The sequence below is a fragment of the Leopardus geoffroyi genome, chromosome C1, assembly GCF_018350155.1.
Source record: "Leopardus geoffroyi isolate Oge1 chromosome C1, O.geoffroyi_Oge1_pat1.0, whole genome shotgun sequence".
NCBI classification, from domain to species: domain Eukaryota; kingdom Metazoa; phylum Chordata; class Mammalia; order Carnivora; family Felidae; genus Leopardus; species Leopardus geoffroyi.
This window is the reverse complement of record NC_059328.1, coordinates 194353508-194376583: the sequence shown is the minus strand read 5'-3', so window position 1 is coordinate 194376583 and position 23076 is coordinate 194353508. Positions and strand designations below refer to the sequence as shown.

General features: G+C 38.5%; 1 long non-coding RNA gene across 1 annotated transcript; it reads left to right on the top strand.

Annotated features, from left to right (window-relative positions):
* Positions 1–3: 3 nt before the first annotated feature.
* On the top strand, positions 4–22679 carry LOC123596909. The gene is made up of 4 exons (XR_006711880.1): positions 4–139; positions 9030–9117; positions 11724–11805; positions 21466–22679. It is a non-coding gene; the product is annotated as an uncharacterized LOC123596909 (long non-coding RNA).
* The last annotated feature ends 397 nt before the right edge of the window (positions 22680–23076 follow it).

Here is a 23076-nt window from a genome sequence, read left to right as displayed (position 1 = left end):
TTTTTCCCCTTGTTTAAGGAAGCCTTCTAGCTGGACTTTTGTTTCCACATTTCCCTGTTTTCCTCTCCTTATCTCAGGATATCAGGATATCTTATATCTTCATGGGAGGCCTCTGAGCAGAGAAATCAGCCCAGAGAAGGTAGGTTTCTGAACTTGCAGCCAACTCTCACCCAGAGAAGTCCTGCCTTTACCTGCTTCAGGTATTGAGTAACAGTACTTGGCATACTAAACCTCTCCCCTTCTACACCTCCTTCTTCTCTGTTTAAACAGCTAAAGATAACTTGATGTTACTTTGTTCAAAACTTGGAATCTTCTAAAATGACCAGAATCCATTGGCTGAGCAGTCCTATGCACTAATAAACCATATAACTGAGCCTCTGGGCTTTTTCTCTGAGACATTTTCTCCAATGGTTTTGCTAATCATAATGCTCATCACCTTGTCTCTTGAACCAAGAAAGATATGCTCATACTCCACAAGGGGACCAAAATTTATCTTACAATGAACCTGTGTAATTTATAACAAAATCTAAGGTTTTATTAACATTCTTTTCCAGAAGTGGCTTTCTTCAATATTACCATTTCCATAGTTACTGCTTTTCCCTAACAATTAAACTTTAGACAACTAATAATTCTTTAATATCTGCTCTGTCTTATAATTTAACTTTTAAAACAACTTTGAAAGGTAGACCTTACCATACTCATTTCTCAAATAAAGTACTTGAAGTTAAGAGAGTTTAAATAATTTCCCCAAGAGAACACACACATACAGAGCTTTGATAACAACCATAAAAGCTGGACTAGACCATAGTGACTTTAGATCCTATATACTTTCTCCTACATCATGCTTAAAGTTGTTTTGCAAATAACAGCTTCATTAAGATTTTGATCCCAAAACTTGCAGATTATTACTTAAGGATGTCTACATGCAAAATAGGTTGTGTTTTAAATGAAAATTATGATTTAAAATATTTAAACTGGAGAAATATTATTAACTGAATAAGAGCCCCAAGAAAAATCATATGAATTTCTAAATAAATAGTTAGCAAAACAAAAGATGGATTAAACACAAGGAAATGAAAACTTATAAGCCAGAGCAAGAAACACTTTATTTATGATTCATCTCCTGACTCACTCTCAAGTAGGGTAAAAAACATCTTCTAACCTGATATGTATAAAAGGCACAGTGTATTCACTTGGGAAAAGTAATTTTGAAATCTCAAAAAAACTTAAAATACTTCAAAATATATAGCACAAAATAAATTGGAAAATAAGTTTGCTAAGTTTCCAGTCTTTGAAAAAACTTTAGAAAAATTGATCCACGTATGTCCAAGAATAGAAAAAAATTATTGCCATTTAATTTAAAAATTTGAAAAACAGAGATATCTGGGTGGCTCAGTGGGTTAAGCATCCAGCTTTGGCTCAGGTCATGATCTCACAGTTCGTGAGTTTGAGCCACACATTGGACTCTGTGCTGACAACTTGGAGCTTGGAGCTGGCTTCAGATTCTGTGTCTCCCTCTTTCTTTCTGCCCCTCCCCCATTCATGCTCTGTCTCTCTCTTTCAAAAATAAACGTTTAAAAAATGAAAAACATTTGATAACTGAATGACAAATCTAAGCAAAACATTTATTGAAAATTATTAGGAGATTAGAATAAGAAATGTTTCTACATGGACATTATATCATCATTGTCCTCCACTTGGTAATACATATCTTGGACAAACTTATTTTGCAATAAACCAATTGTTAGAGTTCTTAGTGTCATCAGACATTAGGTTTACCAATAATGCTTCGCAATAGTCCCATATGCTAAAATGTGGTCTACATGGACTAAATTTTATTGTTTCAAATTTCAAGATATTAACTGACATAAATATGTCTTTAGAGTTTTGGAAACAGTTTCTAACTCTTATATAAAGACAAGGAAGATAAAACAACCTCATTCAAGTGATGTAATTATAAGAAGGCAGGATGTGTTATAGATTTAGCAAATCAGCATCCTGTATATCCACAATACTTCTCACTGAAGGCTGGTGTCTGGGCTTCCATTATTACAGATGGTTTATATGGTATGAGTTGTCCCTGGGTGATGTTATATTAGTTACGATTCTTGGGCTTTGACTAAAATTTTTAAAATTGTATTTAGAAAGATATACAGGGTTTAGACAACTGATAGAACAGGCATGAAAAGTTAGTCAAACACTTCACAGTTCAGAAGGATCAACTAGCAAAGCAAATCTCTTTTGTCAGGAATAAGGCTCATCTGGACATATCCGCTATCACCGGACTTTGATGTTTCTGCCACTGGCCACGTCTCTGCTGCTGTCACCAGTGAATTATCCACTTAAGCTTTACCTCCCAGCAATGAGCCAAGTGTGGGACTTAAGCCTTAGCTCCCACAGGAAAAGCAGTGGGAGGACTCTGCTTTTCTGGATCCCATAGTGAAGGGTAGGCCATTTCCTGTGTATCAGTCAGGACTGAGGCAGAAAAAGAGAACCCTCTCTGAGTGTTTCAATTGGAAGAGGTTTAATTTTTAAAAAAGAAGAAGAAGAAGAACTAGATGCTTATGAATAATGAGAAGAGTTTCTAGTCCTCAGATTTTTGCTAGCCTTTCGACATGCTGGAGGTAGATAATGTGGCTTTGGCCATAATCTTATGAGATTTTTTATTATCAGTCGCTTGCGTTTCCGCACCCACATGTAGGATTTGAGGGGGAATGCCTAGAGACTGCTGTAAAATCTCGTATTTGACAAAGGCTGTGAATTTGCCAGCTGCTGCTAGAGGAAGGGATAATGACTTTTGCTTCACGTCTACCTTTCAGATGTGGTGTGAATGCCTAATTAGCAGGGTTTAAACACAACTCTGCTGACAAAAAAAAGTCTCCAAAATGTAGCTCCCAAGTGTTCTCTGATTTGGGGATAGGCACAGAAGGGAGTGAGTGTATTGCCAACCCATAGTTCTATATTCCTTCACAGAGACTAGATATATATACATAGAATCATCTCCAAATAGAAAGACAGATCTCACACTGGAGGAAAAGACTACAGAAATACACATCACAATGTAATGCTCACATGTTCTTCATCTCATGTGTATTTTCTGAACAGATGATAATATCCAATAAAAATTTATTTTTTAAATTACCAGTTAATCTCTCTATTCTAGCCATTTTCAGATATAATCTTATGGCACAGATACCACAGCTCTATGTAAGCCCTATTTTTTACTAATATGATTGCTATGTGCTAGTATAGCTAGGGAAAGCAATACTGAAAAATACACACGTACACACCCACTCTCTCTTGTCCTCTTCCATCCATTATATACAAAGATTGCTCTTGGATCTTTGGCTGCGCCTTCAGATAGTATTCTTATATTTGTTACATTTTGGACATGTGGTCTGCCAGAGATAAGCTATTTATTTCATGGTTTTCCTTAGGCAATCTTAGTTTAATTATTTAAACTCACTCTAGGCTATACATGAATTCATTATTCTTTGTCTGCCAGATTAACCATTCTAGACAACCACGGTTTTTCAGAAATTCATTTATAATACACAGCCAATCCAAGGGACCCTAGTTGCCTTAAACCTCATTGTGAGCTCCTTGTGAAATGTAAAACTATTTTAATTCAACCTTTCACCAACATAGAAACTGGCACATAGTGGGCACTTAATAAATATTTGATGAATGAATGAATCAGTAACAGTAAACTAGCCATAGCCAGGACTTAATCATTGGTTGATCTATATTTATTGTTTTATGTAACATAACTCCAGATATAAAAACATGTGACACATGACATAAATCCAAAAAAAAATTTTCTTTTTAAGTTTTTTTTAAATGTTTATTTTTGAGGGGTGCCTGGGTGGAACAGTCGGTTAAGCTTCCGACTTCAGCCAGGTCACGATCTCGCGGTCCGTGAGTTTGAGCCCCGCATCAGGCTCTGGGCTAATGGCTCAGAGCCTGGAGCCTGTTTCCGATTCTGTGTCTCCCTCTCTCTCTGCCCCTCCCCCATTCATGCTCTGTCTCTCTCTGTCCCAAAAATAAATAAACGTTGAAAAAAAAATTTTTTTAAATGTTTATTTTTGAGAGAAAGAGACACATACACACAGAGTGCGGGGGGGGGGGGGGCGGGGGAGGGTCAGAGAGAGCAGAAGACACAGAATCTGAAGCGGGCTCCAGGCTCTGAGCTGTCAGCACAGAGCCCAATGCGGGGCTGGAACTCATAAACGGTGAGATCAGATGCGAGCTGAAGTTGGACACTTAACCAACTGAGTCACTCAGACACCTCCCCCAAAAATTTCTTTTTAAGATAAGTATCCTTTCAAATTTTTGCTTTCAGTAACTTTCTATTGTAGGTTAAATTATTTTGACTTATATATTTTCCTACCAGTATGAATTATTCTTTTTAGTTCTTCAGTTCCTCACAAATGTTATTGCTACTTTGGCAACCACCTTCTATGATAAATTGTAAACACTAAAACTCAAATTACTTCTCAAATTATCTAATCTTTAATCTGAAGGCCCAGGGAGACATTTATTATTTTAGAGTGAATCATTTCCAAGACGAAACTCCCTTGTTGCCTCCCAGATTCTAAGATCTAAACAAATCAATAATTCAATAAAATGCAAAATAAAATTACAAATTAAAGGATAAGAGCACTTTTTTTCTTGAATCTAAGTCAGTTTTCTAATACAAACAATAAGACCCTTTCACTTAGCTAATGATGATCATTTTTTAAGTGATAATAAATAAGTAACTTTCCTTAAGAAGTAGTTTTATTTCCAAGTTGGCTAGCACTTAATAAATCTGACCAATCACCAGATAGCCTTAACATGAAAAAAAATGAAACTATAGGGCACAGATGAGGCTCAGTCAGTTAAGCATCCAATTCTTGATTTCAGCTCAGGCCATGATCTCAGGGTTGTGAGATGGAGCTCCGTGTGATGAGCGCTAAGCTTGCTGAAGATTCTCCCTCCCTCTCTGTCTGCCCCTCCCCTGCTCTCATGCTCTCTTTCTCAAAAAAAAAAAAGAAAATTACATATAAGAAAGAAATGAAACTATATATTCCATAAATTCTTCAGCTGAATTGTCTAACAAACATCTTCTCTTATAAATTTATCAACAATAGAAATTGAATGATGATAAAAACAAATAGTTATTAACAAATGGAGTATACAGTCCCAATAAAAACTCCAACAGGAAAGAAATTGACAAACCAATTCAAAAATCTATATGGAAATGCCAAGGAAATACGTTTGTCACGTTAATAATAATGCTCCCTTCCGGGGCGCCTGGGTGGCTCAGTCAGTTGAGCGTCCGACTTCGGCTTGGGTCATGATCTCAAGGCTCCTGGGTTTGAGCCCCGCGTCAGGTTCTGTCCAGCTCTGTCGGGCTCTGTGCTGACAGCTCAGAGCCTGGAGCCTGCTTTGGATTCTGTGTCTCCCTCTGCCTCTAACCCACTCACAGTCTGTCTCTGTCTCTCTCAAAAATAAATAAACATTAAAAAAAATTAAATAATAATAATAATAATGCTACCTTCCTATCCATGGAAATGGTATAATTCTCCAGTTACATCTTCTTTAACATTTCTCAGCAATATTTAGTAGTTTTCAATGTATAAGTATTAAATATTTTTGTCAAATTATCACTATTTCATATTTACTGATGCTACTGTGTTTTTGTTATTTTTATTTCTATTTCTAAATGCTTTTATCTAATTTATAGTAATAGAATTAACTTTTGTTTATTGATTTTACACCCTCCAATCTTGCTAAACTCCTTTATTAGTTCTAGGAACTTTTTTGTAGTTTCCATAGAATTTCAGCATAGATGATTAAGTCTCTCTGAGTCCAGTTTTATTCACATTCTTTCTTTTACTTGCCTTATTGCTCTGGCTAAAACCATTTCTAGAACATTAACTACACGTGGTGACAGCACATATTTTTACCTTGCTTCTAATCTTCAGGAAAGTATTTAATCTTGCACCATTAAATAGGATACTAGCTATGTGGGTTTTTATAGATGTCCTTTATCATATTGAGGAAGTTCCTTCCTGTTCTTATTTACTGAGTTTTTGCATTTTTGTTTTTGTTTTTCCTCATAAATGATATGGGGTTTTGACAATTACTATCTCTGTGTTTCATGAGATGACCATATTCTACTTTTAAACTTTTTTTTTTTGGTCTGTTAATATGATGGATTAAATTGATTGATTTTTAAATGCTAACACAACCTTATGTTCTTGGGTTAAATGTCATTTATTTAGTCATGACTTATTATATAAAATATCAGAAGAAAGTGTTTTCCTCTGAAAATGTTGACACCAAACGATTTTTTTTAAATTAGTAACTTCAAAGAAATGTTATTGCAATATGACTATATTAGACATTTTGGCCTGCTGTAACATAATAACAGAGATAGTTTGCTTATACACAACACAAAAATTTTTTGCTTACAGTTTTGGAGGCTGGGAGGTCTAAGATCAAGTCACCAACAGATTCAGTGTCTGGGGAGAGCTCCCTTTTTTGGTTCATAGATAGCACCTTCTCATTGTGTCCTCACATGGCCAAAAGGGCAAGGGAACTCTTTGGGATTTGGGATTTCCTTTATAAAGGCACTAATCCACTAATACCTTTCATGAGGGCTCTGCCTTTATAACCTAATCACCTTCCAAAGATCCCACCCCCAAATGCCATTGCACTGGGGATTTGATTTCAACATATGAATTTAGGAGGGGGCACAAACTTTAAGGCTATAGCAACGACAATGGCCATCCTACAGCTTTATCCATGATGTATAATACCTTGTATAATATGGCTGGAAGAGAATTCTCAACTCTCTTAATTAACTATGTCCAGAATCTTCCCTTTTCTATTATATCTGCTTTAGGCTTACCAAAGAAGGTAAATGAAAATTAAAAGCAAAACGGAAAACTTTTGAAGTTAAAATTAACTTTTAAGTTTGCTTCCATGAAATATATTTCTATGGTGTTGATAATGGCCTAGTCAGTTAACTCAAAATATAAATGCATAAAATGTTTTCTTTAAATGGGAATTCTTGGCTAAAGAATCTGAATGCCTAGACTAACCCTTCAATCACCACTAAAAAAAAGAAAAAGCAAAACATATTTTCCTGCACATCAATGAGTAACATCACCACATAACCTTTAGAGATAAAAACTAATATACACCATATACAGAAGCATGTATGGGAGGTTAAGAGTAACATAAGTTAGGGATCATGCAATGTTACTACTTTTAACCCCAAATTATGATTTAGCAGATACTGATGCAGCTTTATACAGGGAATATCTACAGAGAACTAGCTGTTTTAAAAATGAAAGTGATTCCCTTCTGAATGGTAGAAACGAAGGCAGACAACTTCTTTTGATGGAAGGAATACAATGGTAAAAAATAGATGACACCCACGCAAATTGCCTTTCAAGACTGTGAAAAAAACTTCTTTAATTTTTTAATTAAGTTTATTTATTTATTTTGAGACAGAGAAAGAGCAAGTGGGGTAGGGGCACGGCAGGGGGTGGGGGTGGGGGGGTGGTAGAGAGAGAATCCCAAGCAGGCTCTACAATGTCAGCGCAGAGACCAATGCAGGGCTCAAACTCAAACCATGGGATCATGACCTGAGCCAAAATCAAGAGTGGGATGCTTAACCAACTGAGCCACCCAGGCACCCCAAAGAAACTTTAATAATAGTGAAACTTATCTTCTTTACTTTTCCATTGTTTCTTTCCCTGACTAAATTTCCTTAACATGGAAGGATGCCCTTAGCCAGCTATGTAAGCCAGCATCTGGTCCTACACTCTACCCTTGTCAAGCACCTTAACCCAGTTTACATGGCACTAAATGGCAATGTTAAGTGGATAAGAACCCTGTTCCTACTTCTCCATTGCTTCAGCAGCCTCTGGGGAGCCAGTCAGGGAAAACCACTTTCAAGGAGGCTATGACTAAATATGCTTAGTAGAAAGAGAAAGGGAGAGATGCACAAGCAAAGGAGAAAATTGTTGTGAGTAATTGCAATATGGTGATAAGATCTCTATTCTGTTCATACTTCCTGTGTGGGGTTGTTCACTATGAATTGGTAGCCTCAATGCATAAAGCTACCCCGTACCTAAGACAGAATACTGGGAAGGGAACAGAGGAAAACCAGTTCATTTGAGAGGGTGGGTATGATGCTGCTGATCATCCCTCTCTTTTCTGGACTTGGAGATAAAGTTTTCAGTTTGCCTTTTCTTTGATTCTGGTACTGTCTTAAGAAAACAACAGCTGGGGCGCCTGGGTGGCGCAGTCGGTTGAGCGTCCGACTTCAGCCAGGTCACGATCTCGCGGTCGGTGAGTTCGAGCCCCGCGTCAGGCTCTGGGTTGATGGCTCAGAGCCTGGAGCCTGTTTCCGATTCTGTGTCTCCCTCTCTCTCTGACCCTCCCCTGTTCATGCTCTGTCTCTCTCTGTCCCAAAAATAAATAAACATTGAAAAAAAAAAAATTAAAAAAAAAAAAAAAAAAAAAAGAAAACAACAGCTGAGTGTCAACATGGTCCCATGTCTTTGGGAGAAAAGGGAGGGTGGTTGTATGGACAGTACCTTCACTTATAGGCACCATAGCAACAGTTTTGTTTGAAAGTAGAAGTTACTCAGGAGTGCATTCAGGGGTGCCTAGGGGGCGTCCAACTCTTGATTTTTGCCTCAGGTCATGATCTCAGGGTTGTGGGATCGAGCTCCAACTTGGGTTCTGAGCTGGGTGTGGAGTCTGCTTAAGATTCTCCCTCTCTCCCTCTCTCTGCCCCTCTCCCCTACTCAAACTCAATCTCTCTCTCTCTCTCTCTCTCTCTCTCTCTCTCTAAAATAATAATAATAAAAAAAGAAAGTAGAAGTTACTCATAAAAGAATTTCCTTTATTTTCTCTGCAATGGGTAGAAGGGTAAAATAAAATTTGGAAACCATGGGTTTGATTCATATATATCTGAGTTTGCTGAATCAGTTGGTAAAGGAGGCTTATCAATACTGTATTTGTAGGGAAGTCTGAGGAGCTCCCTTGGAAAGAACGCATCCATGAGCAAAGAAGTAACTGGCCTAGGAAGAAAACTGAGTTTATTTGCCAGAGGTGAGAAACTATTACAAAGTCATTCCTAGCTATGGTACTGGGAATTGCCTTATGTGACCTAAAGGGACTTCTGTCTGAATCCAGTAGAGAGCAAAGATGCTGTGAGTGAAAAGGAAACAGACTTCCATTAAAAACTCTCTCGGGCACCATATTGCCGGCAGCCATGCCAGAGTATCCTACTAACAGAATGTGGTGGACCCAGGAAAGAGCATAATGACTGACTGAGGAACTCAGAAAGCCTGGGTGCCCACAAGGAATCTCAGAAATGATTGGTAGAGGTGGGAGACTTTAAGAACATCCGTTCTGAGCAAGATGAATTGAATTATTATTTAAATTAATCTATTATAAAAATAGAGAAGGCAGGACCTCTGACTATAGATGCAAGTAGGTGGGAGGCATGACTGTGGGCATCTATGGAAATCCTTTCCTGCTTGCCTTCATTTCCCAGGGAAGATTAGAAATTAGGTCATCATCTGAGAGGGGGTTGTGGTGCTGGAGGAATAAGGAGAGAATAATGAAATCATCACTTAGGAGAAAAGGAGAATGAATCTATCAGGAAAATGTATGTCAGGAAAATGTAGTCTGATTTCTGGGTAGCACTAAGGGCCCACATGAGGCTAGTGAGCATGAATGAAAAGTTAACCTACCAGCAGGTTGTGAGTGTTTCCACCAGCTCTGGGTTCCTCTGTACCCCTGCTGAGAAAAGGGTTGAAGTGAAGGGAAGAGGCGGTTCCAAAAGTACATGGAGCTCAGGGACCTCTCTTCACACCTAGTAGGATTCCACAGTAGGTCACCTTGTTTGCAAGCATCAGTTCAACACTTCCAGAGTAATAGCATGGCCAGTCTCTACAATTCTGTCGGTTGGTCTTAGTATGACTGTTATCTCTCCAGCTCTTGTATCTGAGTTCAAAGTAAGAGGAAGGAAAAATGCACATGGCAAAAAAAATGCCTGTCTCCCAGGGCGCCTGGGTGGCTCAGTCGGTTAAGCGTCCGACTTCAGCTCGGGTCACGATCTCGCGGTCCGTGAGTTCGAGCCGCGCGTCAGGCTCTGGGCTGATGGCTCGGAGCCTGGAGCCTGCTTCCAATTCTGTGTCTCCCTCTCTCTCTGCCCCTCCCCCATTCATGCTCTGTCTCTCTCTGTCTCAAAAATAAATAAACGTTAAAAAAAAATAGCTAAATGTGTACTCAGAAAACATGAACAAATTTAGAAATAAAATGTTTCATGTCTCTTAATTACAAAAGTAATGCATAAGAATCAATAGACCTCTTCAAGACAAGCAAGTACTTTTCAAGTTATTGCAGGAAAAAATCCATTAAATTCCTGTAGCAACGTAGCATAAAACTCTCGGCAAAGTAGATGGCCGGGTCCACCGCCTGAGGTTCTGCTGATTGGAACACCACATCTCTATGGTTTTTTTAGGGCCATTCTTTTAAAAACCTCTTTTTAAAACCCACGTATAAATCGGGAATCAAGCAAACATTTTCATTTTAATGACTCCTATTCGACAACATACTGGAAGTTGTAGTTAGTGCCAAGGGCAAAAAAGGCATCAAGGTCGACAAAGTTATGCGGAAAACATTCATGGTTGGGTTTGTTTTCAACATCTGAAACAGGGCTGAGACGGACTCTGGAAGTCGGCCTCACATGCGAGCAGGCAGAAGGAGCGCCTTCCTTTTGAAATGTGGTTCCTGTCGTCACAAATACTGAGCTAGTGTTGAGAAACAGTCAGTAACTAGATAAGAGAGTGTTGGGACATCTGCAGTGGGCACGTGTGCCTTACCCATCAGGGACTACAATCAGGCAGGGGAGGCACTGTCCTCAGGGGAAAAATGTAAAAGGACACCAAAAACCTCAGAAAGCAACATAAAAAATATGAATGTGAAAATCCACAGTAAACAAAACAGCAAGTTTCAAATGAAGGCTATGTCCAACAAAGGACTCCTGTGACACCTCACTCACCTCACCCCATCCCAGCTCTGTTGGATGAGAAGGTTCTGGGAATGTAGGAACACAAGGAGGAGAGTTCCTGCAGCCAGAGTCTGAAAGTATGGAATGTGATGCCCAAACATGGCTTGAAGTTGTTGCCCAACTGCTGCTGGTTCTCTTGATTAGAGGAGGGGCCCATTTTGGGGGGTTCAGGCCTCTGAAGAGAAACGATGCCCGGCTAGTGACGGTATCGTGAGGGAGCATCAATGAGACTTTTTCTGGTGATATGTGGCAAAAGTTTTTTAAACTAAACACTGGAGCCAACTGCCGTTGTCAGGGTGAAGAAACTTTCCTGGGGAGGAGTGTCAGGAACAACAAAACAGGGGAATGACTATCGCTTCTCCAGTCTTCAAATCCCCTCTGGTAATTCCAGTTAATGAGCCCAGGCTGGGAGCCATCTGACAAAGTAGAAAAATGGCCCCAGACCCAGCAACATAAATCAGAGTATAGAAAGGTAGGTTTGGAGCGCAGAATCGGTAATTTAATGACAAACACTATGAGCTTGGCAGTGATCAGTGGAAGGTGGGGATAGGAACAGGGCACTGTTCCAAACTGAGGCCTTCCAGATAATGCATTTTTCTGCTTACTCTCATGTACTTCTGCCAACGGCTGTGAGAAGATGTTTCAGGAAAACAGACCTGAGCCTGACAAGACTCGCCCAGCTGAAGCAGCCAAACTCCGTTGAACCCACAGACCTATGAGTAAGGAACATAAATTTCTTTTGGTCATAAACCATTTTGTGACAGTCTGTTACACTTCAAAAGCCAACTAAAATGCTCAGTCTCATCTATAAAATGGGCTTAACGATTACACTTACTTTTCAGGCTTAGTGGGACATCTGCTAAAATAATCTAATACAAAAGAGGGCATGAGGGGCGTCTGGGTGGCTCAGTCGGTTAAGTGGCCAGCTTCATCTCAGGTCATGAATTCACAGCTTGTGAGTTTGAGCCCCCCATCCCCACATCAGGATCTCTGGTGTCAGCGTGCAGCCCACCTTGGATCCTCTCTCTCTCTCTCTCTCTCTGCCCCTCCCCTGCTTGCACTCTCTTTCTCTCTCTCAAAAATAAATGAACATTTTTTTTAAAAAAGGGGGACATGGGGCGCCTGGGTGGCGCAGTCGGTTAAGCGTCCGACTTCAGCCAGGTCACGATCTCTCGGTCCGTGAGTTCGAGCCCCGCGTCGGGCTCTGGGCTGATGGCTCAGAGCCTGGAGCCTGTTTCCGATTCTGTGTCTCCCTCTCTCTCTGCCCCTCCCCCGTTCATGCTCTGTCTCTCTCTGTCCCAAAAATAAATAAACGTTGAAAAAAAAATTTTTTTAAAAAGGGGGACATGAATTACAGAAATAGACTAAGTAGCTCACAAAATGCAAGGGAGCCTCATTTTCAGGCTTTGGGCCATCTCCTTGCTTGTTCTTTTTTCTTTCCTTTTTTAACTGTGGCAAAATACACATATCATAAAATTTACCATCTTAACAGTTTGTAAGCATACAGTTCAGTGGTAGTAAATACATTCACGATGTTGGATAAATTACTCAATCTCCCTCAACATCACCATCTCTTTTCTCAGAAGCTTAGTTTTCTGATCTGCAATTAGTGTGCAGATACACAAAGCTTTATGAAATCTAAAACAACACACATGGAAGGCGTTATTGAGCACGGCTTCAAAATTTAGACTTATTAAGAAGAAGAAAATATTTAAAGAAAGATCCATGTCTCAGTTTTAGCAAATGTAGTTGTTGTCTCACTCTATTTAACTGAACATTGTTTTCCAAGCAGTTTTCTGCTTAAATAAGCCTTTCTTCTTCAGGGCAGAGGCATTTAATAACTTCATTTAGCAGCTGCCTTCTCATTTCCAACTTTGACCCCTGCCCTTGTATTATTTTACCCCATTCAGTATGGATAGTAATTTTCTGAAGTGTCTTCTTTTCCTGAGATTAATTTGAATCTGAGTAAACCTGTCACATCTATGTTCAGTTGTTAATATTACAAAACAAAGCTCTGAAGTAACAACAGAATACTTTATATGTGGGATTAAAAGCACTTTTTATATTTCACCTTTTGCTCAAAACTGACACAAAATAATATTATCCACAAATGAAATGAAGGCTTTCAGCAGCTTAAAGGATGTTTCATGAATATGAATTGTGTTCTTCCATTGTTTTCATAGATACTGGTGATTTGGGGCAAAAACACAACTTGTTCTTGCATAATCATCCCATATACTTTACATAAATGAGTTGATTAGGTTTTATAGAATTATGTAGTTTTGTTTTGTATCAACTTTAGTAGCACTTAAAGAAGCAAACGCTGCAACAGCATTATAAAAGGTCTAAACACTAAAATTTCCATAATATCACCAAAAAAGACACAAAAATAGACACATAGGTCAATGGAACAAGATAGAGAGCTCAGAAATAAACCTATACTTATGTGGCCAATTAATCTACAACAAAGAAAGCAAGAGTATACAATGGGGAAACAGCAGTCTCTCCAACAAACGGTGCTGGAAAAACTGGACTACTTTCTCTTTTTTGTCTTTCTCTTTTTCTTTCTGTCTTTCTGTCTTTCTTCTCGGTATAGTTAACATGCAGTATTCTGTTAGTTTCAGGTTTACAATATAGTGTTTCAACAATGCTGTACTGAAACTCGGCCACTTTCTTGCACCATACACAAAAATAAACTCAAAATGGATTAAAGACCTAAATTTGAGACCTGAAACCATAAATCCCCTAGAAGAAAACATAGGCAGTAATCTCTTATTCATTGGCTTTAACAACATTATTTATGGATATGTCTCCTTCGGCAAGGGAAACAAAAGCAAAAGTAAACTATTTGGACTACACTAAAATAAAAAACTCTTGCACAGTAAAGGAAATCCTCAACAAAACAAAAAGGCAACCTACTGAATGAGAGAAGATATTTGCAAATGATACATCTGATAATGGGTTAATGTCCAAAATATATAAAAAACCTATACAACTCAACACCAAAAAAATAAAATAAAATAAAATCCAATTGAAAACTGGAGGGAGGCCCTGAATAAATATTTTTCCAAAGAATACATACAGATAGCTGATTGACACATGAAAAGATGCTCAGTATCACTAAATACCAAGAAAATGCACATCAAAACCACAAGATATCATCACTTCACACCAGTTAGAATGGCTAATATGAAAAAGACAGGAAATAACAAATGTTGGCAAGGATGCAGAGAAAGGGTAACCCTCATAGTGGGAATATAAATTGATGAAAATACTGTGGAGAACAATATGGAGGTTCTTCAAAAAATTAAAAATAAAAATATCATATGATTTAATAATTCCACTATTGGGTATTTATCCAAAGAAAATAAAAACACGAATTCAAAAAGATATATGCACCCCTGCATTTACTGCATTATTTACAATAGCCAAAACATGGAAGCAACCCAAATATCCATCAATAGATAACTAAAGAAGATGTGTTATATATGTGATATATAATGGAATATTACTCAGCTATAAAAAGGAATGAGGTCTTGCCATATGTAACAAATGGATAGATCTGGGGGTGGGGGGCAGAGACCTAAGTGAAATACATCAGAGAAAGGCAAATACCATATGATTTCACTTATATGTGGAATCTAAACTACAAAACAAAGAAACAAACAAAAACAGGAACAGACTCATAAATACAGAGAACAAACTGGTGGTTGTCAGAGCAGGGGAGTGGAGAGATGGGCCAGACAGGTGAATGGTGCATATTAAGTATGTAATATGAATTGGATTACAGATGCAAAAGTACTCATCCCTATAAAAATGTAAGCAGAACTCTGGATAATACAGTTTGATTATCCTATGCTAAAGTCAAGGTGGCGACTGTTCTCAACTCAGAAGGCAAATGAGCAGCAAAGACTTTCTGAGCCCATCCCCTTCCTCAGAGTCTTTGGCACACCCTGCAGAATAATTGAAGCAAGTTGTAGCATAGATGCATCAGTAGAATGTTTGCCACAGGAAAGAAGTTTAGAGCATCAAATATATCAGTGTAAAAGTATATTTTGTACCTGCTTTCCAGCCAGCTGGAAAAATTTATAGAAATCAGTATGGGAAAAAACCATACCATGTCCTTTAACATACCTTTGGAGATAAGCTTATCTTGGTTTCCAAAAGTGTAGACTGACCCTTTAGGGAAATTTCTGGAGATGGCGGTTCATAGAGAGAGGAATGATTGCTAGCTCTCTCCCCATTTCTGTGGCCTCTTTTGGAGGTAGTGAAAGACAAAGTACAGCTAGGATTCTGTTTGAATTGAAACTGTAGTTGGAAGGGAAAAAAGATTAATTTAGAAGGAAACAACATTCACACACACACACACACACACACACACACACACAAAATCCAGGTCTGGGTAATTGGTAATTGGGGTATGTGATTAGAATCCGCTTTACCTGTGGGTTGCTTCAGATGCTGTATCTAAACTCAAACAGGCATTCAGACTCTTTCAGCCTCTCCTTTTAAGGTTGAATGCCTTTGTGTATATAAAGATGTTGCACCTTGAAAATGGAAAGGAAGCATTCATGCTTGTTTCTTTAGCAAAGTCAAATTTTAAAGAGCATCGTCTCTTGAGAAGAGAATGATTCTATTTCCTAATTCTGTTTGCTTGATTAAAACGTTTGGTTTATTTTCTCTCATTCTTGAGAAACATATTTCTGTTCTTTTCTCTGCTCCAGAGGTTATGGAGGTAGAAGCAAAGAAAGGCGAGTCCACTCTTGCACTCTCTCCCTATGCTGTAGCAAATTACCTGAGAGCTGCTTTAGAGCTAAGCTACAAAGAGAGATGCCCCTGGAGCAAGCTGAACAGGCAAGGAATAGGCTTTCTCCTGTGGGAAGTCTCCAGGGATGGAACTTCCTTAGGGTCCTTAATAACCATCCTCCTACACTACAATCAGCTAAAATCTCTGACCTGTGTTTGAACTGTCCTTTAATTCAATCAAGCACTTTTATTTCAAAACTACATGCAAGCTTAATGAAATCTGCAGCATAGTGATTAGGGGTTAAATAATTTCATCGATTTGGCACTAAGCCTATGAAAAAGCCCTTAAATCTTTATATTTTTGTATTTAAATTCACAAAATGGAAGTCTTGTAATTTTGCCAATAATGATGGTCTTGATTTAATTCTAGCCACTTTATAATCTTATTGCCTTTTACACTTAAACTGTGTTCCAAATGAACACACACCACTCTTCCTTTCACTGGGACATATAGAGAATAAATTTACATCCATGATTGGGGAATAAAGAAATATTGAGTGTAACCTCCCTTTCAGGAAGGTTAACGGACTTTTTTTTTAACCTGGATGTATGTACAGATGCCTGGGTGGCTCAGTCAGTTAAGCATCTGACTTGGGCTCAGGTCAAGATCTCACAACTCATGGATTGGAGCCCGCATTGGGCTCTGTGCTGACAGCTCAGAGCCTGGAGCCTGCTTCAGATTCTGTGTCTCCGGCTCTCTCTGTTCCTCCCCCATTCTCTCTCTCTCTCTCTCAAAAATAAATAAACATTAAAATAATTTTTTAACCTGAATGTTCTTGGAGCCACAGTATAGGGAAAATGTGTGCTTCGGGAGAAAATTATGCATTACTTATAGCTCACCCGTTTGCTCTTTATGACCGTGACTCTATGGGAGCCATTTTGCACCTTTGTAAATTATCAATAACTGATAACGGTGGAAAATAATTCTTGTCTACAGACAAGCAAATTCTTTTCTGTTCAATAGACTTTCCTAGCTAGTTTTGTCCTCATTTGCGTACTCACTTCAGTATTCCTTTACTCTAAATAAGTCTGTACTTTCTGAACTTTTACTTGGAACTGGTTATAATACCTTACAGATCTCCTCATTAATGAGTTAAAGAAAATCTTTAACTTGAGTTCATTAATCTGTACAAGATGTGTACAAGAGTCCTGATTTTACCCTACTTTGAAAATGGTCTTTTAGCAATAGGAAGATACTAAACAAATAACATAAAAGTCAAAGGAGCTTACTTTGACAAAATTTAAGCAAAACAGTCTCATGTAAATGTGGACCCCTCCCATGCATATTCGTTTGAGTTTAGAACATTTGCTACACTGTGTCCACCGGGGGTTGGGGTTATCTGCACACTTGACTACTGCCCTCAACCGGGATAGGGTAGTGGACATGTTTTAGTTGCCAGTCTAGCCCCATCATCAATCCTCCCTTCCCCTTTGCCTACAGCGCCCAGAGTTTCCTTTAAGAACCTGCCCTCCTCCACTGTGTAACAGCCAGGACACATGGCTGCATGGTCCCCATTCAGAACTTCAGGTGTGACCCCTGACTGGTCTAAGACACGTCGCACATTCCCATCCTCTTTGCCATAAGCAGTTGGTTCATGGATGGACAAATGAACCAAAGTTAGCTTATGAAGGCAAAACTCAGGTCTTCCTTCAACGTCTGGAGACAAAACAAGTTGTTTGGAGAGCTATTGGCACAAAAGCAGCTGGTCCAGGAGGAAAGACATTTTTACAATGAAGGTGACATCACGAAAGTTGAAGTGAAGAAAATAAAAACAAATAAACCAAATAGTCCCCAGATTCTTATTGATTATGCTGAGCCACTGTGTCAAACCACCCTGGCATTTGCTTTTCTTCTTGGCTTTGCAGACACATGAGTGAATAAACTTCCTTATTCTTTTAGGAAGTCTGAGTTGGTTTCTATTTACTTATACCATTGACATTTCTTATGTTAATCAAATTGTGAGGTTTCTGAGATTAGAACCTCTGATTTTCTTAATGCCTCCTATAGCATAATGTTTCATAAGGAGACACTCAAAATCGTATCATCCTTTTTTTTTTTCAAATGTTTAAAACACTGCTTTTTCCAATTTTTACATTCTGTTCCATTCCAGGTGTCTTTTAATATTTTAAAGCCCATTTATTATCTCTTGCCTGTATCTCATTTCTCATTTCCTCTCATACTTGTTCCATTAATTGTGTATAAAGTATCTTTATTCCTTTGGCTCTTACTCCAGGCATTTTGGGTTTTGCTATTTAAAAAAGTATTTATGCTATTTCCAACTGGATTGTGAAATCTCATCCTAACTGCCAATGCTCTTCTTTAGTACAACACAGAAGTAGTAAATGGAAAATAGCCAAACTGACCTAACCCATTTATCACTTTATGGATGCTTTATGTGATCCCTAATTTCTTTTTCACTTGTAAATTATCTCATTAGATTTAATGTCGATAGAATATGTCTAACTCAATCTTCATCAATCAATGTTTTAGAAGAGAAGAGCATTCTCAAACTCATCTATTTGAAACGAAGCTTCACAATTGTATAATTAGGTAAATTAGAAGGGCAGTTTTGAGGGCCAGATAAAAGTATCTGTTGAAACAAAGGAATTTGCATATCTGTTGATTGAGACACTCATTTAATTTCATCAAGTTGAAATACCCGCATTACTTATAATAGAGCATAAAAAAAAAACACGGAAATTTTCATCAAAAGGACGATGGCTCAATATATTATACCAGACATTGAATACATAAATGGACAATGGCCAGACTATATATGACAACAGACCTCTGACGCAAGCAGCAACCTCTGCAGGCATCAGCCCAAAATGATCAGGACTTAGTGACTGCTAGCTTCCTTAATTTTTTGTCCATGCTTGCAACTCAGGATCAACCAGAGAAAGCCAAATGTGCTCCCAAACAAATCCCATAACCCTTCTCATTAGTCTGCCTCCAGCTTCTCCATGTATACAACCTCCAATCAGAGTATACGTAAGATCTTCCTTTTTGTCACTATAAAACTTTCCCTTACCCCTGCCTGCCTTTGAGCCTCTACCAAACACAAGTGATGGCAGCTAACTCCCTTGCTCTAGAAAACTCTGAATAGATTGTGTTGGTTCTCATTTGGCCCTAAATAAAGTTGTTTGTCCCCATGACAGTAAACCAAGACTTAATTGTAGTTTCAATCTTGCCCAGAGATGTCACCTTTAAACAGTCAATCTTCAATTTCTTGATCAGTACTAGTGAGGTCATCTGCATAATAAAACCCCCTCCCATTCCCACCCTCCCAAAAAGATGGCATGGCCTGAAAAAAATCTTTCCTTTTGCTAACAACCTCCTTGACCCATACCCCTCCTTCTGCCTATTAAACAACATTCACTTTGTATAGCTCCTCTGAATACCTATCCATTTACTAGAAGGGACACTGCCCACTCCCCCCACTCCTGAATCATTGAATAAAGGAAATTATATCTTCAAATTCATTCCGCAAATGTTTGTTCTTTAACAGACAACAAAGGTAGTTTTCTAAAACTGAAAAAAATCAGGCGACATAACGAGCAAGTTCTTTAGAATAAGCCTTTCCAAAGCCTTGAACTTTCAATTGAGCCATTTTCTTCAAGCTTTTATCTTTTTTAAGTAATCTCTATCTTTTTAAGTGTGAGGCTCGAACTCACAACCCCAAGATTAAGAGCTGCACGCTTCACAAACTGAGCCAACTAGGTTCCCCATCAAACGAGGCATTTTTTGGTACATGGTAGGGCAAGTTCATTTTAAATTACACTGATGCCTTTGTACCTACCTTTCAGTGACAAAAACAAAAACAAACAAAAAAAACAAAAAACAAAAAAACCACACTGATTCCTAATGGATAGATTCTCTGTGAGAGGAAAGCCAATACCAGGAAGGTCCTCAGACTTCAAACAACATATAATATGCACAAAACAAAATAGTATCAAACAACTTCTATAAGAATTTGTGATTTTGTTTTTCTTAGATTTACTTATGATTGTGCCCTTTCTTTTAGAAAGTTGTCATAGACTCTAGGTCTAAATTTCTCTTTTGGCCAGCAAAAGACCACATGCAGGATTAAAACAAGAGATGGCTAATGTCTGGGAAAAAGACAAGAGCCCCAAATAAGTGTCCTTGCCTGGTATTTACTCAGATCAGAAGGCTTACAAATGTGATGGGTGTGCACAAAGAAACAAAAGAAACTGAACATTAACTTGAGGATGTGAGGGGGAAAAGGGGGCTTTGAAGATATACAATGTTTGGGGTTTGGGCCAATATAAAACAAATTCCAGACACTGGGAAGATGGGTATATGTTTGTTAACAGCAGACAGGAGGTGCCATGCCTGTTTATCTTTGCCAGCCTTGGGGATGAGACAGACAGGGGGAATAACCTCAGCGTTAACAAGACACCTTTTCTTTTGTTAACCATCTCCACTCCGGGCTGCTTTGCCAGCAGCGCAGTGGTCCATAGTCCAATTCACCAACCTGGCCCTAATTTCCTATGAAAGCAGCTTTCTGCTATAGTACTAAACTTGGGGTGCTTTCACCCTGAATATCTAATCTTGTTATTCCTATGTATTGAGCACCTTTGCACTGTTTCTATTTCAGGCCTTTGCCTCTCTCTATACATTTTTGGGGGCTCTGCACCTCCTATTTTGGGGTGCCTTTGCACCTCCCTATTCCTGGCACCTTTGTGCCTCCCTATTCTCTAGGTGTCTTTGCACCCCCCCCCCATTCTTGAGGTGCCAATCTGGTTTACCCAAACTCGGGCGTGAGCATTTTATGGCTTTGTGTTTCTTTATGCCTTGTTAACCCATTGATGTAAGCCCAGGGGATTCCTAAGCTTATCCCCCACAGAAAGTAAAATTCATATGATTTTTCTTTCATGGTGGAGAGCTGGAAAACAGATCATTGATTTAGCGCTATATTTCCTAGCATATGACCTACATTTAGACAATAAGATGACCCTGTTTTGAAGATAATATGTGACCTCTGTGGGTGGGAGTTCAGATGAGGGTGAACATAAGCAATTCTCCTTCTTGGCTTATGAAGAGGCAATGATTAGCATTGCGGGCAGAATGAAGGATCAGAATAACAGGGTTCTTTTCTTGGGTTTTAATCTCTTAGTCTTGAAACGAATAAAAGGTCTTCTGGGGTGTCTACCATATCCAGCTTCTCTCAAGTCCACAAGGACAAATTATCCCAACAACCAGGAAAAGGGATAATATTTTGTGTAAATCACAAATGCACAAAGTATTACATAGATGTTGATGAAGAATAATCAAAAAACTGAGAAGAACCTAGAAAACTTTGCTCTGAAAATCACAGAACCAGAGGCAGGGCAGCTCCTATGGACCTGTAAGTTTAGTGGGTTAGAGAGAGAGGGATGCACAGGGAGACAAAAAGCCTAGAAGCAATAAATTGAAGGTCAAAGTTTTTAAAGCTTGGCTCGTGGATTCATCCTGGTGGCAAAAATTTCCCAAGCATTTAACAAAATTCAAAATCAGAAATGGCAAATGTTTTGCTCTCTGAATAACTTTATGTTCTGATTTTTTTTTTCAGACGAGACATGATCTTGAGAAAACTTGTCATATGCCAGCCAGATTCTTGGATTTTAACCGTAGACTTGGCAGTTTGGTCAGAACATCACCACTACACTGACATTTGAGAAGATGTGTAGCTCTTCGAAGACAGAAACCTGAATCTCCTCCAGTATTACCAGTCGGTGGAGTCTGAGGCAACAAACAACTGTATGCCTTTCACCTCACTGAGAGATCAGAAAATGTATCATTTTTACCTGTAGGAATTAATAAGGAACCAAAATTTCAAAAAAAAAAAAAAGAAATTATTTGGAGAATGCTATTATACCAGTGAATCCCAAAGAGTTCCAAAGAAATGACAGGTTTGGTGGAAATTTTCTAGAGCTCACTGCACAAAACATTTAATTACAGCACCCATGACCTCTACATGATATGACTCACTACACAAAGTGCCATAAAACAATTTTAGAGGGTTTCGGCGCTTCAAAAAAAAAATTGAAAACTGGTTTATTATTTGGGTCTTTATTGAAGAAAACTGAGATACTGTTCCTTTAATATTGTTTACACTGTGGTCTTTAAGGTATGAGAGTGGGGGAAGATGAGAGAATGAATGAGGAAGAAAGGACACATTTTGGTGTGTAAAATATGAAATAGTTGGCTGACATTTTCATCTGAGAGACTTCCTTCTTCTGACTTTTCTCTCCCTTAGGACATGAACTTTCAAACAAAAACAAAAACAAAAACCTTTATCTCTTAACCTACTGAAGATAAAATTTGCTTCCTTTAGAGAGTGTCTCATAAGGAAATAGAAGCTAACATTTAAGTGGTTTGGGAACAATTGACTCACCACTTAGAAAAATAAATTTTATGCCTGTCCTACAAAAAAAAAAAAAATGCCTTTTGCTCTGAGGAGAAAGATTTGTAAAGTTAGGATCTGCCTAAATATATTGACAAGTGAGTTTCATTTTAGGCAAAAACATGTGTATGCAGTGTTAATTACCTAAGGCCACAAGTGCCTATAGAAGGAAAACAAGTACAGAAATACACTCAGAACACTTTTTTCCCCACTCAAAGTACACGGCAAATCATATTAACAACTATTTATTGAAATGCACTCTGCTTTCCCTGACAGTTAATACCAAATAAAACTAACAGTGAGAAAAAGTTAGAAAAGTTTTAATGAAGTGGAAATATGACAATATCATGGGTAACAATAATATTTGTATTCATAAATAAATGCCATGTTAGTTTCTAGAACTGCCATAACCTGATGCCACAAATTAGGTAGCTTAGGGGCACCTGCCTGGGTCAGTCAGTGGAACATGTAACTCTTGATCTTAGGGTCATGAGTTGGAGTCCCACATTGGGCGTGGTGCCTACTTAAAAAATATATATATCACTCCTCATCAGGAAAATACAAATCAAAGCCACATTGAGATACCATCTCGCACCAGTCAGAGTAGCTAAAATGAACAGCTCAGGAAACAACAGATGCTGGTGAGGATGTGGAGAAACGGGAACCCTCTTGTACTGCTGGTGGGAATGCAAACTGGTGCAGCCACTCTGGAAAACAGTGTGGAGGTTCCACAAAAAAGTAAAAATAGAACTACCCTACAACCCAGCAATAGCACTA